Source organism: Silene latifolia, chromosome X (genome assembly GCF_048544455.1).
Source record: "Silene latifolia isolate original U9 population chromosome X, ASM4854445v1, whole genome shotgun sequence".
NCBI lineage: Eukaryota > Viridiplantae > Streptophyta > Magnoliopsida > Caryophyllales > Caryophyllaceae > Silene > Silene latifolia.
In genome coordinates this window covers 112817964-112832706 of record NC_133537.1, presented here as the reverse complement: position 1 = coordinate 112832706, position 14743 = coordinate 112817964, and the positions used below count along the sequence as shown (strand labels likewise).

The 14743-nt window shown below is 34.7% G+C and overlaps 1 non-coding gene across 1 annotated transcript; it reads right to left on the bottom strand.

Annotated features, from left to right (window-relative positions):
• Window positions 1-12062: 12062 nt before the first annotated feature.
• LOC141624710 (small nucleolar RNA R71) lies at window positions 12063-12169 on the bottom strand. The gene has a single exon (XR_012534516.1). It is a non-coding gene; the product is annotated as a small nucleolar RNA R71 (small nucleolar RNA).
• Between the last annotated feature and the right edge of the window lie 2574 nt (window positions 12170-14743).

Genomic DNA, 14743 nt, shown 5'->3' with positions numbered 1-14743 from the left:
ATTGGGCACCAACAAGATCTCCTTCTTGTTAGTTCTTGAGCTTTCCATTAATGGATGAACATACTTGACTTCAAATTAGAAGCCCTCCAATTAGTTGCACCCAAAACTATCCCTTAATCCCACAAACTAACATGTACTAGATGTTTATATTGTGGTTTACCTTAAAATCTATTACTAATACTCATATACTACTTTTAGTATTATTAGTGTTTGATTTAAACAAATTAGATTCACAAAAATGAGTTTTTGTGAAGAACAAGAGAGAGAAGGGAGGTTTTTCATAAAAAGTGAGAATGAATTAATTAGAGAAAATTTTCTCTCTAATGTTGTGTATGGAAAACCGGTTGGGAGGGCATAGAATAGACAAATTTTTCTTCCCAATTTGCTTTTGTTCTTCACAAGAAAAGCTAGCTAGTAGTAGGTGTTATCATGATGTTTATTTTATTATTTAAATAACAAAAACCATCAACACCCACTCACTACATATAAAACGGTTTTCCTTGTAATATTGAGTCCATTTTATTTTTGTCAATTGTACAATTGTATGTCATGTGACATGTGACATGTCTTATGTCTTGTTTTAATTTAAAATGCATATTTAATAAATTAAATATCATTTATAAATTAAATAAATCATATTTAACAAATTGACTAGTAATATAAAATTACTTTCTCATAAAATGGTCATTTAATTACTAGTTAGTATAATTCACAATATCTTGTAATTATAACTAACTTATCATTCTCATCTCGCGTGTTTCGCAAACACCGATTAATTTTAGTAATATAACTTCTTAAATTACTAAATGAAATCTCATTTAATCACATTATAATAAGATGTCATTATTCTCTCTTTTATAATAATTTGTTCAATTTTAAGGAATTAATTAATCAGACGGTATACAATTAATTAACCTTTTCAATTAAGGGAATCGTCCTTTAGGTGTGACCTCAAGGGATCAATCGATCACCACCGTCGCACGACGAATGTCAAACTCTAGCCAACCAATCATTACCGATATGTGTGGACCAGTTGACTATATATATATTATGTATCATCCCTTCCGTATTCTTGTAATGAGATTTAATAATGATATTTAAATCATGTGATCGCACTATTGTTGAGGACACATTTCCCAACAATCTCCCACTTGTCCTCGACAAGTGTGCGTCACCAATTCTCTTGTCCTATTACTATCTCCCACTCAATGCAAGGTGTCTTTCGGGTCGTACTTGCAAGTGATCATATCGAGAGTGGTTTCCTCGATCTGGAGAATAACTGTTTGACCGGATTTATCCACTCTGGATACCTTCCGAGCGTGGCCACGCATTTCCAGTTAATTACTCCTCGAGTGGCCCTGAGATATTGTTTTAACCCTGACAAGGGGGTGGACAATTCCTATCGCACTTATTCCCTTCGACTAGCCACAACCATCATAACCCAAAATATGCCCATTTGACCCCATTTACGAAGGTCGTAGTAACACAAATCAAAGTTAATCTGAAACTGTGCCATCTTAGGCGAACAGTCTTTAGTCAAAAGAATTGACTCATTAGAATACTATAGTAGCTCTCGCCACGACCAGGCTTTATAAATTTGCCAGAACTCTATAAGCGGTCACCGCCCGACAAAGTGTTCCTAACGGTCGCCTATGTGATCGACTAGTCATCTCACATGACTCTATGGCACTTGAACTTGCCATCAATCGCATCACACTCTAGTCACTTCGAGACGTCACCTCATACAAGTGACTATGGGCGAATACAATGCTAATCCGTGTTCACTTTAACGGGGTTCAATTGTCTCTACAACCCGTTTGGATGTAACAAAGTATAATAAAAGAGTTTTAAAGTAAAACTCGAACGACAAATGCGATTATCACATATGAATAGTCAATGCCTGATTACTATTTCATGTTCTATAATCTAATTTGATCTTGTACATAGTTGTTCATTTCAATTCAATTGAAATGACATGACTCATCATGTTTAGCTTTTGAGAAGGCTTTGGTTAGTAGGTTTTATCAATTTCTTGTACCTTACTTAACCTCACTACATACTCGTTTTCCTTTGTAATGTATACATTTGCATTACAAAACTTTCTGAGTACGTGTCGAGATCTAATCAAGACATAGGCCCTCTAGCCTAAGAATAGCTCCCACTGTTTTCACAGTGTGCGGGACTCATCCTTCTTGCACATCTCATGATCGCAAGTGTACTCAATTTCCGTTATAAATATCTCTCATTGTTCTTTATTGCCTAGAACGATTCTAGAAAATCTACTTCTTAATAAACATTGCCACAATGGTATCTTAACCATCCTAATGTGTTTTGATTATGGTTTTGTCGGAAACCATGCGCAATCTCAATTGTCAATTGTCACTTGTGTAACACCCTTACACAATATTGCATCATAAACACTTTGCATCATAGCCTTAATGCTTCGCACACTTAAGGGTAATCTTTATAGCTTACTTGGTAAAGATTACTTAAATTCGATTTTGAAAACAATTCATCATACTCAAAGCATATGAAGTGTTATACATCATTTCCTTTTAATTGATTCGGCAGCGGAAGCAAATGAAATCAATCAAATATATTCAATTTAATTGAACTAGTCATGAATCTTATCAACATAAGACTTCTTAATGACGCTAATATCATGTGGATTTATCTTCATAAATCCGGATATTCAAGATGTATTATAATACTCCAAGAGTCTTAAATCATTCTCAATGATCAATATGTCATCCACATATCGGACTAATTAAAACTTCCGTAACTCCCACTAAACTTCATGTATAAACACAATTTCTCGACTTATCGAGAAATGTTTTGTCACATGATCAAAATGTTGATTCTAACTCATTGATGTCCTACTTAAGACCCTCTCTCAAGTTTCGCATTATCTTAGGGTTGCAAGAATCTACTAAACTCAAGACATGTATTGAATACATTCCTTCTATTGAAGAAGTGGGTTTTAGATTCACTCGCTATGTATTTCATAACTTCATAATGAAACACAATCCCTAAGAAGATCCAAATAGACTTAATCATTTCAATTAGTGCAAAACCCTTTGCAACCAATTTGCCTTGAAATATCTCTTTATTAGTGCAAAACCCTTTGTCACTAATCAAGCCCTTTTGATTTGGATTTTCATGGCTCTAAGCCTTGTATTGAGTTGTGACTTAAACACTCTTATGTAAGTCATATGTTCATTACTTTCTAGAAGTAATCAACTTGAATCAAACAATTTCTTTTGTAAGTTATAAGCTCTTTACTTTCTTAAAAGTAGCATGAATTCATCATTTTTAAAAAGTGACGAATTTAACCTCCTAGGTTTTGAAGAAACAACGTCTTACACAAAACGTCTCATGTAGCCAAGAAAGACCAGTTTCTTATAACATTCTTTGTGGCTCTTGAATAATTTCTCCCACTCTGTCTTCTAGAAATAAACTCGTATTTTAAAAAGACTTCATGAGCCGCAAACCCGTCGTGCTCGTGATAATTGCAAGGAAAAATGAGCATTTGTTTCTTGTGAAAAACTTACAAACATGGTACCTTTACCATTTCATATCTCATATGATTCGATTTAGTGGAAAAATAATTTAGACAAAAAATCCCCAAAATGATCAAGTAACTCAAAGTAACTTGATTGAAATCCAAACCATATCGAATAGCGTTTGATTTCTTAGCTAACCACACATTATTCCATAATGCGTGCTAAGAGAGATTAACTTGTGATACTATATCACATTTCCTTTGGCTTATATCAAAGTCTTCACTTTGATAATCCCATCACGATTTAAATCGTGATTCCTTGAATTCTTTGAAATTCTTCAAAGATTTCTCTATTTACCTTATTAAGTGAACACATTAGCGTCAACCTAAATCGTTGGTAAAAGAAAATGATCAACCTATTTTGGATCAATGATTTAAAACCTCGATCTCCTTTTCAACCAAAAGGCACGAGACATCTTGCTTTGAATACAAGATACGCATATACCATTAACAATCTAATGGTTTCAAGAGTACTTGATAACTCTTTGCGTTCATCATTCCAAAATTTAAGGTTTAATCTTGGGTTACCAATTTGAGTCTTGCATCATCTTCATGATATATCATTCTAGTTTGGTTTAGAATATAATCACCTTGATAATGGGCTAGCCATATATCAAATCGTGGTGTAAAGGGTCACAAAAGTGAAACCTCTTTTGTATCTTAACAAGTTTATATTCTTATTTAGAGTTTATGCACTTAATAGTCATAATTAAGTACAACTTTAAATCCAAAAACTAGATTGAGTACACAATTACTCTATCTCTCGACATTATTGTTGCTAGTCGTCATATTCTAATCATCCTATGTATCAAGTACAATGATGAAAACCTCCATTGGTTTCTAATATTGACGAAGTAGTACTAGCAAAATTTATGTTTAATCAAATAAACATTTAAAGAAGAAGGTCCCATTAGATGTCCCACAACTAACTTGTTGATTCTTCAATAATTTGGGGTAGTTTCCTTTCTCGTGTCTAACATTTAAGACAACGGAAACTTTATCTATCGGGATTGATAGGTTTAGTATCGTCATTCTCAACAACTTTACCTTTAACATAACCTTGTATCAATTCCATTATAATCTTTACTTCTTGAACCTCGTCCTCATCTTAACGGTTTAAGAGAATGCTCCCACTTATTTCAATGAGTCTTTGCTTTGAGAAGCAAAATTGAATTTCATGAAGATTACTCTTCATTTGTTCGTTTTAGTCTTAAAACTTTCATCGAAGTGGTTGCGTTATTTTGGTCAATTACGAATTCTAAAAATCTAATCACCAAAACAATTTTATCTTTTCAAGGTACTTAATTCATTTAAGTATATGAAAAACAATCCATTGTAAGTAGATGTGTTAGTCAAGAATCAAAAACCTGTTTGATAACGAATAACTTTTATCTATACTCTCTACAAGAGATCCTTTCAATGGATAAAACGAGGTTTTTAGAAGAAAAATTCAAATTTTGTCTTTAGTTACGATGTTTTAATGGAGATTTGAATCAAAAATCGAAATGATATCGTATATGAATTGTGGTAAAGAAATAGAACAATATTATAACGGAATAATGGAAAACTTAACATTCATCGTTTTATAAATACTTGTAAACAAGTATAGCATTTACATAGTGACCTCTACCCAACTATGATAAATGATTCCAAGACCCAAATTCATATCAACTTAGGCACGGGGTAGCCGATGCAGCCTTCATTAATATAACTCGGTGGATTAACCTTTTAATCGATTCTACTTTTAGAACTCTTGGTCGATAAAATTACTCTAATGTTTATCTATAGCCCAAAACACATCAACAAGGGCACGGGGTAGCCGATGCAACCCTTATCAATTACTTTTGTTGAGTTCAATCCAAATTTCGAATAAATGTGTCCATTATCCAAACCCACATCAACTTGGGCACGGGGTAGCCGATACATCCCTTATCAACATGAATTCGGTGGATTAACATTCATCACCCACTTCCCCTACGTAACAAGGTTTGTACCCCGGGGTAGCCGAGTGCACTCCCTCGCGAAATAGGTTTTCATGGTTTCTACTATTTGGTAAGGCTATGTCTCAATTAATTGTTTTAGCGAGAGGTCATGTCAATTTATTATCTATCACGTTTTAAGTGAACTAAAGCGGTGAACTACGATAATTTGAATTGACACGGTCGATAAACTCGATAAGATAAAAATGCATGTTTTAGTTATGGCGATTTAGCGATGCATGTGACATAAAATAAAATGCAAGCATAAAGATAAATAAATCCTAGTATGGCCTTTCCTAAAATAGAAAACTATTTATCTATTACATATTCGGAAACCAACTCCATTGGTCCCTTGAACTTCGGTTGTTTCACGCATCTCGAGGTAACACCGTCTTTATGTATCGCCATTCTTGAAGAAATCCGTCTTTGGGAACTCCGGAATGAATAAAATTACATAATAAATTACATAATTTCCTATTATACATTTGTAACTAAAATAAAATAAATCTATTAAATTACAAAACGGTGATACGAGATCACAATAAAAATTACAACCGAATCGATATTCCCATACATTTCGGGAAATACCAATTAAAATCTAAGGCCATACTAAGTAAAATTACATAATTCAAAAATTACATAAATTAAAATTATGACAATCATAAAGAAAATGCAGCATTATAATATGTATGAACATGCTCAATTTTATGCTAAATCGCCTTTAATTAGCCAATATCGTATATTACTCGGTTTTTACGGATTTGCGTGATTTCAACATTTTATAATCACAAAAATGCATAAACTCATATTTATGCATAAGTTAATTACCCTAACCTCTTAGGACTCAGAATATAGTCTTCACTAATAATTTGACCATAATTAACCCATATATACAAAATTGTTCATAAATGGACCAAAAATACAAAAATAAGCCATTAAACTTCAAATAAATCACAAAATTTCAAATAAATTTGAAATTTGAAATTTAAATTCATGAACATTCTGGAAAAAATTCCATGACACTCATAATGTTCAAAATCTTAGGTTAAAAATTTCGAAAATTTACCGGAAAAACAATGTTGCGGTTTATCGATTTTTAATAAAATAATCATAAAAACATGGAAAAATTATTTTCATTAACTTTTCAATTTTAGATCTGAAAAATATAATAAAATGCAACATTAGACGTTTTTCCTAAGTCATAGATTATGTTTTTATTAATTTTCCACTAATAATGTCACTATTTATGCTATTTTTCTTCAAAAATTCATAAATCATGCAAAAAGACTTCTTTATAGCCAATTATTTTACACACATCTTGTAAAATTGCATGTGACAACATATTAATTTTCTATGACCAGATTCAAAATTTAACTCATATTAACCTATTTTTCACTTAAATCCGAATTTAATAATGAAAAATTCATTTTTCGAGCATAACAAGTCCAAAAATTATGAAAATTTACAAGTTATCTCAAAATAATATATGTGACAACATATCCAAAAATCAATGGAAAATTCGAAGTATAGCTAATTTTAGACCAAAAATGACATTTTTACTCATAAAATCACATTTAAATGCCATTATTGTAAATTATGAACAATAAAAATCCAAAAAATTAACCAAAATATCCTAAAACATTTTAGGACCAGAAATATTAACATGCATTAATTAATTTCGTGATATCTCATAATAACACAAATTTTACAAGTTTTATTTGTTATTCTTATAACTCGGAAAAACTTTTAACCGATTTGCATGCAAACAACCGTGGCTCTGATACCGATTGAAGGAAATGTAGATTCATATACATACTAACATACTCATATATGTAAAATTAATTTGTCATAAAATTAAAGGTGGATTTTATGCATGCAAACTTTAATAAAAGAAGATAAGAAAACATTTTCTCACCATAATAATTTCGGTCATATTGGGCACCAACAAGATCTCCTTCTTGTTAGTTCTTGAGCTTTCCATTAATGGATGAACATACTTGACTTCAAATTAGAAGCCCTCCAATTAGTTGCACCCAAAACTATCCCTTAATCCCACAAACTAACATGTACTAGATGTTTATATTGTGGTTTACCTTAAAATCTATTACTAATACTCATATACTACTTTTAGTATTATTAGTGTTTGATTTAAACAAATTAGATTCACAAAAATGAGTTTTTGTGAAGAACAAGAGAGAGAAGGGAGGTTTTTCATAAAAAGTGAGAATGAATTAATTAGAGAAAATTTTCTCTCTAATGTTGTGTATGGAAAACCGGTTGGGAGGGCATAGAATAGACAAATTTTTCTTCCCAATTTGCTTTTGTTCTTCACAAGAAAAGCTAGCTAGTAGTAGGTGTTATCATGATGTTTATTTTATTATTTAAATAACAAAAACCATCAACACCCACTCACTACATATAAAACGGTTTTCCTTGTAATATTGAGTCCATTTTATTTTTGTCAATTGTACAATTGTATGTCATGTGACATGTGACATGTCTTATGTCTTGTTTTAATTTAAAATGCATATTTAACAAATTAAATATCATTTATAAATTAAATAAATCATATTTAACAAATTGACTAGTAATATAAAATTACTTTCTCATAAAATGGTCATTTAATTACTAGTTAGTATAATTCACAATATCTTGTAATTATAACTAACTTATCATTCTCATCTCGCGTGTTTCGCAAACACCGATTAATTTTAGTAATATAACTTCTTAAATTACTAAATGAAATCTCATTTAATCACATTATAATAAGATGTCATTATTCTCTCTTTTATAATAATTTGTTCAATTTTAAGGAATTAATTAATCTGTATCGGTATACAATTAATTAACCTTTTCAATTAAGGGAATCGTCCTTTAGGTGTGACCTCAAGGGATCAACTGATCACCACCGTCGCACGACAGTAATGTCAAACTCTAGCCAGCCAATCATTACCGATATGTGTGGACCAGTTGACTATATATATATTATGTATCATCCCTTCCGTATTCTTGTAATGAGATTTAATAATGATATTTAAATCATGTGATCGCACTATTGTTGAGGACACATTTCCCAACACAGGGCAGCTACCCGACCTGTCAATTTCTGAATATCCTTGACAGACTTGGGTGACTGAAGTTCCAGGATAGCCTTTATCTGTTCAGGGCTGGCCTCTATGCCTCTTTTTGTCACCATGTATCCAAGGAACTTACCTGCAAAGACTCCAAAGTGGCACTTTGCAGGGTTGAGTTTCATGTTGTATTTCTCCAATATCTGAAATGCTATTTCCAAGTGCTTGACATGATCTTCTGCATTCTTAGATTTTACTACCATGTCGTCTATATAGACTTCCATGATATCACCTATTTGATCCTTCAACATCATGTTGACCAAGCGCTGGTACGTTGCCTCTGCATTCTTCAGGCCGAAAGGCATGGCTGTGTAACAGTATATGCCTCGTTCTGTAATGAATGCAGTACTCTCCTGGTCAGCAGGGTGCATTTTTATTTGATTGAATCCACTGGAGGCATCCATGAATGGCAGCATCTCATGCCTTGCTGTGGCATCCACCATGGCATCAATATGTGGCAGGGGAAATGGATCCTTAGGGCAGGCTTTATTCAGGTCAGTGTAATCTACACAAACTCTCCATTTACCATTCTTTTTCTGCACAACAACCACGTTAGCTAACCATTTAGGGTACATTACTTCCCTGATCATTCCCATATCCAGAAGTTTTTCCACTTCCTTGTTAATTATCGCATTTCTTTCAGGTGCACATTTTCGTCTTTTCTGTTGCACAGGCTCAAAAGATTGATCAATGTTAAGTTTATGTGTAATTACATCAGCACTAATTCCAGTCATATCAAAACGAGACCAAGCAAACCAAGATGATTTATTCTTAAGAAATTTTACCAGTTCTGGCCTGACATAGTCTTGGGCATCAGACCCTACTAGAACATACCTGTCAGGATACTCAAGGTCTAGGATTACCTGATCTGTTTCCATCCTGGATGGTGCCACATAAGTGCTCGAGACAGGTGATGTGACCATAATTAGCGCATATTTAGCCCCCGAATTAGCCTTGTTCCCATGATTTTTAGTGCATATTTGGGTCATTTATTGTCTTTAGTTCTTTGTTTTGCATATTCTTTGAGATTTTGATCCCTTGGTAAGAAAGGAGTGCAAATCTTGCATTTTCATGGCAAAACGAGACTAAATTGATTGAATTCAATGACCAAGCATCAATTAGAGACAAGATTAGAACGCCTTTGTACATATGATAGTAGATGAGCAATGTTGAGAAAAGGATCCTTGCATCACCAAGGAAATCCCCAAGGATTTTATGAAGAAAAGGGAAGAAAAGAAGAAGAAACCGTGCTGAGCTACAATCCGAGCGGATTGTCTTGAATCCGCCCGTCCTCCTCAAGCACAATCCGTGCGTCTTCCTTCAAAGACGCCCGGACAGCAGCCACAGAATCCGCCCGGATTCCTCTGAAGACGCTCGTCTTCCCCTGCCTGAATCCGCCCGCCCCGACTCCAATACGCACGGATTCCAAAGATCTCAATAAAATTTCGTCTTCTCCAAGCTAGAAAGAAAGAAGCCCTTCCTTCGAAAAATACCGGCTTCTCCCTGCTCAATCTAAAAAGTGTAATTACTAGTTTAGCCCTTAGTTAACCCTAATGCATCCACCTAATTTCCACTATAAATACCCCATTAGTCTAATTAGAAGAGCATGTTCTTTTTATCAATATTTTAGAGTAGTTAATACCAATCAAATCTCTCTTTATTATTGTAATCAACAATTAATCAAGTTCTAATACAAGTTTTATTTCCTTAATCTCTCTTTTGTTCATCCTTTATTTTGGGTAATTGAAGATTATTTGGGTTATTATTGGGAGATTGACAACCTCTCAATCAAGCATCAAGTACTTCTTTTATTCTTTGCTTTATTATTGGAATCATTAGTAGGTATAATTCTCTTAATCCCTTTTTAATTATTGTTAATTACTTTCATTTATTCATCATGTTTCCTTTTGTTGGTATGATTGACAACCTTGCTAGCATGATCAACATGATAATGAGTGAGTAGTGACCTAGCTAGAGTTAATGGGTAATTAGGGGAAACCAACATGGGGAATGATTCATGCTTAAATTAATATGCTTTCATGGTTTATTTGCTTGCTTGTTTTGATCTCAACTCATGCACATGTTATGTTTGATGAAATGTGAGCCTATGAATCCTTGCATTTTTTACCCATCACCTATCTTTTCAATGAGACTTGTAAGACATAAACCAACTCGAGTCTCATTAGACCATGCATGTTGTTGAGTAGGGAAGACTAAGTCGACTTGTAGGTGTTGTACAATCTAATCGATTCGGCTCCGAGACCCAAACTTTCCTAGGATTGTAAGATATAACCCAACTTAATCCATCACAACAATAATTGCTTGCTTATAATTTGAGAACATGTTTGTATGATCAATTCCCATGATTCCCCTATGACCCCATGACACCCTAGTGCTTTTTATCAATTGTTTTCAACCCTTTTAATTCATCTTGCTTATTTACTTTCATTGCTATTTAGTTAGTGACCTTCTACCTCAACCCAAATTGTGACACCCCTAAGACACCACTAGTTTCAATAGAAATCTCATCTCAATTTCTGTCCCTTGGGATCCGACCTTTACTTGCCTCTTTACTAATTGTAGAGTTGTTTGTGAAGCTATAAATTGTGTTTTGATTCGGACGTGACCCAACGACAACATCTATTAAATTGTGAACACGAAACAGATCGATCAAAAATGGCGCCGTTGCCGGGGACGGTGTTAACTTGATTTAGATTTTCTTGTATAGTTATTGGTTGTGTCTTTCTTTGCCTTGGGGAAGTAAAAACTCCTCAAGGTTTGTTCTAATTGTTTTCGAGTTGTTTGATATTTTGCATGTCTAGAAGGTCACAAGGTGATTTGTTACCTTTTGACCGTGAAATTGAAAGAACCTTGACAAACAATAGGAGATTTGCTAGGAGGAATTTGAGAGGTATTAGTGAGGTAGTGGATATTCAACCAACTATTGAGTTCATCAACCCTTTTGCAAGAGAAGGTGAGGAGAACCCAACACAAGATACCCCACAAAATCAACCTACAATGCCTAAATTTTCATCACATTCCGTACCCACCGAGGAGAACCTACCCAATGGTACTCCCACACCATAACATTTGACCTGAAATTTTATTGCCAAATCCGCCTTTATCCAACTAGTCGAAAGGAGCCAATTTGGGGGGATGCCTAGTGAAGACCCTCATTCTCATATGGAAACCTTTTGTGACTATTGTGATGCGATTTCTCAAACCGGTGTAACTCAAGACCAAATTTGATGGGTCTTATTTCCTTTTTCTCTAATCGGCACCGCGAAACAATGGTTGAAGGGCCTTGATAAGGCCACTCTCGGAATAGATTCTTGGAAGAAGTTGGCTCTAGCTTTCTACAAAAAGTTCTACCCACCGGAAAAGACTAACATGCCAAGAGCTCAAAATACGGGTTTTAAGCAAAGGGATGAAGAATCTTTGTATGAAGCTTGGGAGCGGTTCAAGGGAATTTGTCGTTCATGTCCTCACCATGGACTTAGCGAGTGGTTCTTGGTACAACAATTTTGGAACGGTTTATATGAAGATTCAAGGAACATTCTCAACATGGGATCAAATGGAATGTTCACCGAAGTTGATGACAATCAAACATGGAACAAGATTGAGGAAATGGCGGTCCATAACTCACAATATAGTAGACCTCGCAAGGCTACTAGAGGAGGAAGGCATAAAGTGGACTCCGTTACTCAATTGGGTGCTCAACTTAGTGCTCACATTGACACAATCAATTTGAAGTTTGAACAAGCTATGGCTAGCGTTGAAGAAGCCTCAAAATCAACAAAACATCATGTTAATGCCATGACGGCATCCTCATCAATCCCAAGTGGTATATGTGAGAATTGTGGAACTTTGGGACATGACCAAAGTGAATGTAGGGGAACAAATGAACAAGTGAATGCTTTCCAAGCATACAAGAGTGGTACCCCTTATTCCAACTATTACAATGAAAACACCAAGTTTCATCCAAATATCTCATACAAAAGCCAAAATGTTCAAAACCCTCAAACAACATACACCCCACCTCCCATGAGAAACCAAAATCAAAGACCCTTTTTCAACCAAAACCAAGGTTACCAAAACCAAAATCCATACAATCACCAAAATGACCAAGGTTTTGATGTTCAAAAAGCGGTCCTCCAAATGCAAAAGAATCAACAAGAGTTTTTCACTCAAATGCAAAAAGATAGTCAAGCAAAGGAAACCACCATCAACAACATTCTAGCTCACACCAAGATGTTGGAAACACAATTGACTCAACTAGCATCTTCAAGCTCACAAAGACAAAAGGGGCAATTACCACCTCAAAGTAATCCCCCAAGACATGAAACGGTTAGTGCCATTCACTTGAGAAGTGGTACAAGGTATGAAGCACCGAAGAAGCAAGTTAAGGATGAAGTTGTGGAAGCTAGTGATAAGGAAGAAATTGTGCAAAACTCCAAAGATGGAGAATCATCAAAAGAAGAGATTTCAAAGAAAAATGAAGACAAGGCCAAGGAGAAGGAGCCCATTGTGATTAGACTTCCTTTTCCAAGTCGTCAAGCCAAGCCCAAGTTTGATGACCAACTTGGAAAGTTTCTGGAAATTGTGAAGAATTTGGAAGTCTTAATTCCTTTCACGGGATTAATCAATCACGTGCCGGCCTATGCGAAATACATGAAAGACATCCTCACAAAGAAGAAGTCGATCCGGAAACTTGAGACTATCGCCTTCACTAAGGTGAGTAGTGCAATACTTCAAGGGAGTTCACCTCCAAAACTAAAAGATCCGGGAAGCTTCTCAATACCGTATACCATTGGCGACACCACAATCAACAAAGCCTTATGTGATCTAGGGGCTTGTGTGAGTGTTATGCCGTACTCGGTGAGTAAAAGGTTGGGGATGGGAGAGCTTAAATGCACCAATATCACACTCCAAATGGCCGATAGATCGACGAAGACACCATTAGGGATATGGGAAGATGTCTCCGTACGAATTGGGAAGTTTTTCATCCCGGTGGACTTTGTCATTGTTGATATGGAGGAAGATTCCAACATTCCAAAAATTCTAGGAAGACCCTTCTTACACACCGCGGGTGCGGTGATTGATGTAAAACATGGTGAGCTCACTCTAGAAGTGGGAGATGAGAGTATAACTTTTAATCTTGACAAGACTATGAGAGCTCCTCGTTTACATGAACCGTGTTTTTTGATCGATCATTATAGTCGGAAGGATGAAAGGAAGAAGTCGGAACTCCAATGGAAGAAGAAAATTGAAGATGCTCCATTCAAAGAGCAAGTGAATTGTGACAAAGAGAGCTTGCAAGGCTCATCAAAGACAAGCAATGAAGAAGATGGCCTCATTGGCCAAGAAAAGGAAATGGGAAAGTTGTCTCCATCAAATCAAGAGATTTTCAATGATCAACTTAATGAAGTATGTGGTCTTTGGGACGACGAATTTGAAGGGACTTATAATCCCTACATTGGTAATGCCATCGATCAAGACCGACAACAACGGCCAAGGTCTATTGAAGACCTCTATCATGATAATGAACAAGCGTTTGATTACTTTTTCAAGGTGTTGAGCAACATCAACAACACTTTGAACATGCCCCCTTGACATCTCATCAAGAATGAGAGTTTGGTGGAGTCCTCCCTAAACCACCATTTGTAAATATTTCTAACTCCCTAACTTGCATTTCAATTCTTGTATTGCATTTTTGTTATTTTTTTAATTTTATACTTTGATCAAGATAATTATCATTGAAGGAAAAGTAGATCTATATACTTAACATATTCCTATATGTTATATTTTAATTTGTCATAAAATTAATGGTGATCTTATGCATGCAAACTTATAAAAAATATAAAGAAGAAATCTTTATCTTACATTGGAATATTGGTTTATATGGGCACAAGAGAGATCTTCTTTCTCTCTTGTTCTTGTGCTTTCCTTAGTGGAAGAACAAAGATCCAAGTGTAGGATCTCTCCCAAAGCTTAATACCCAAAGCACACTCATAATTAAAATTAATATTATGAATACTAGACAATATTAAATTTGTAGGAAAAATTGACCC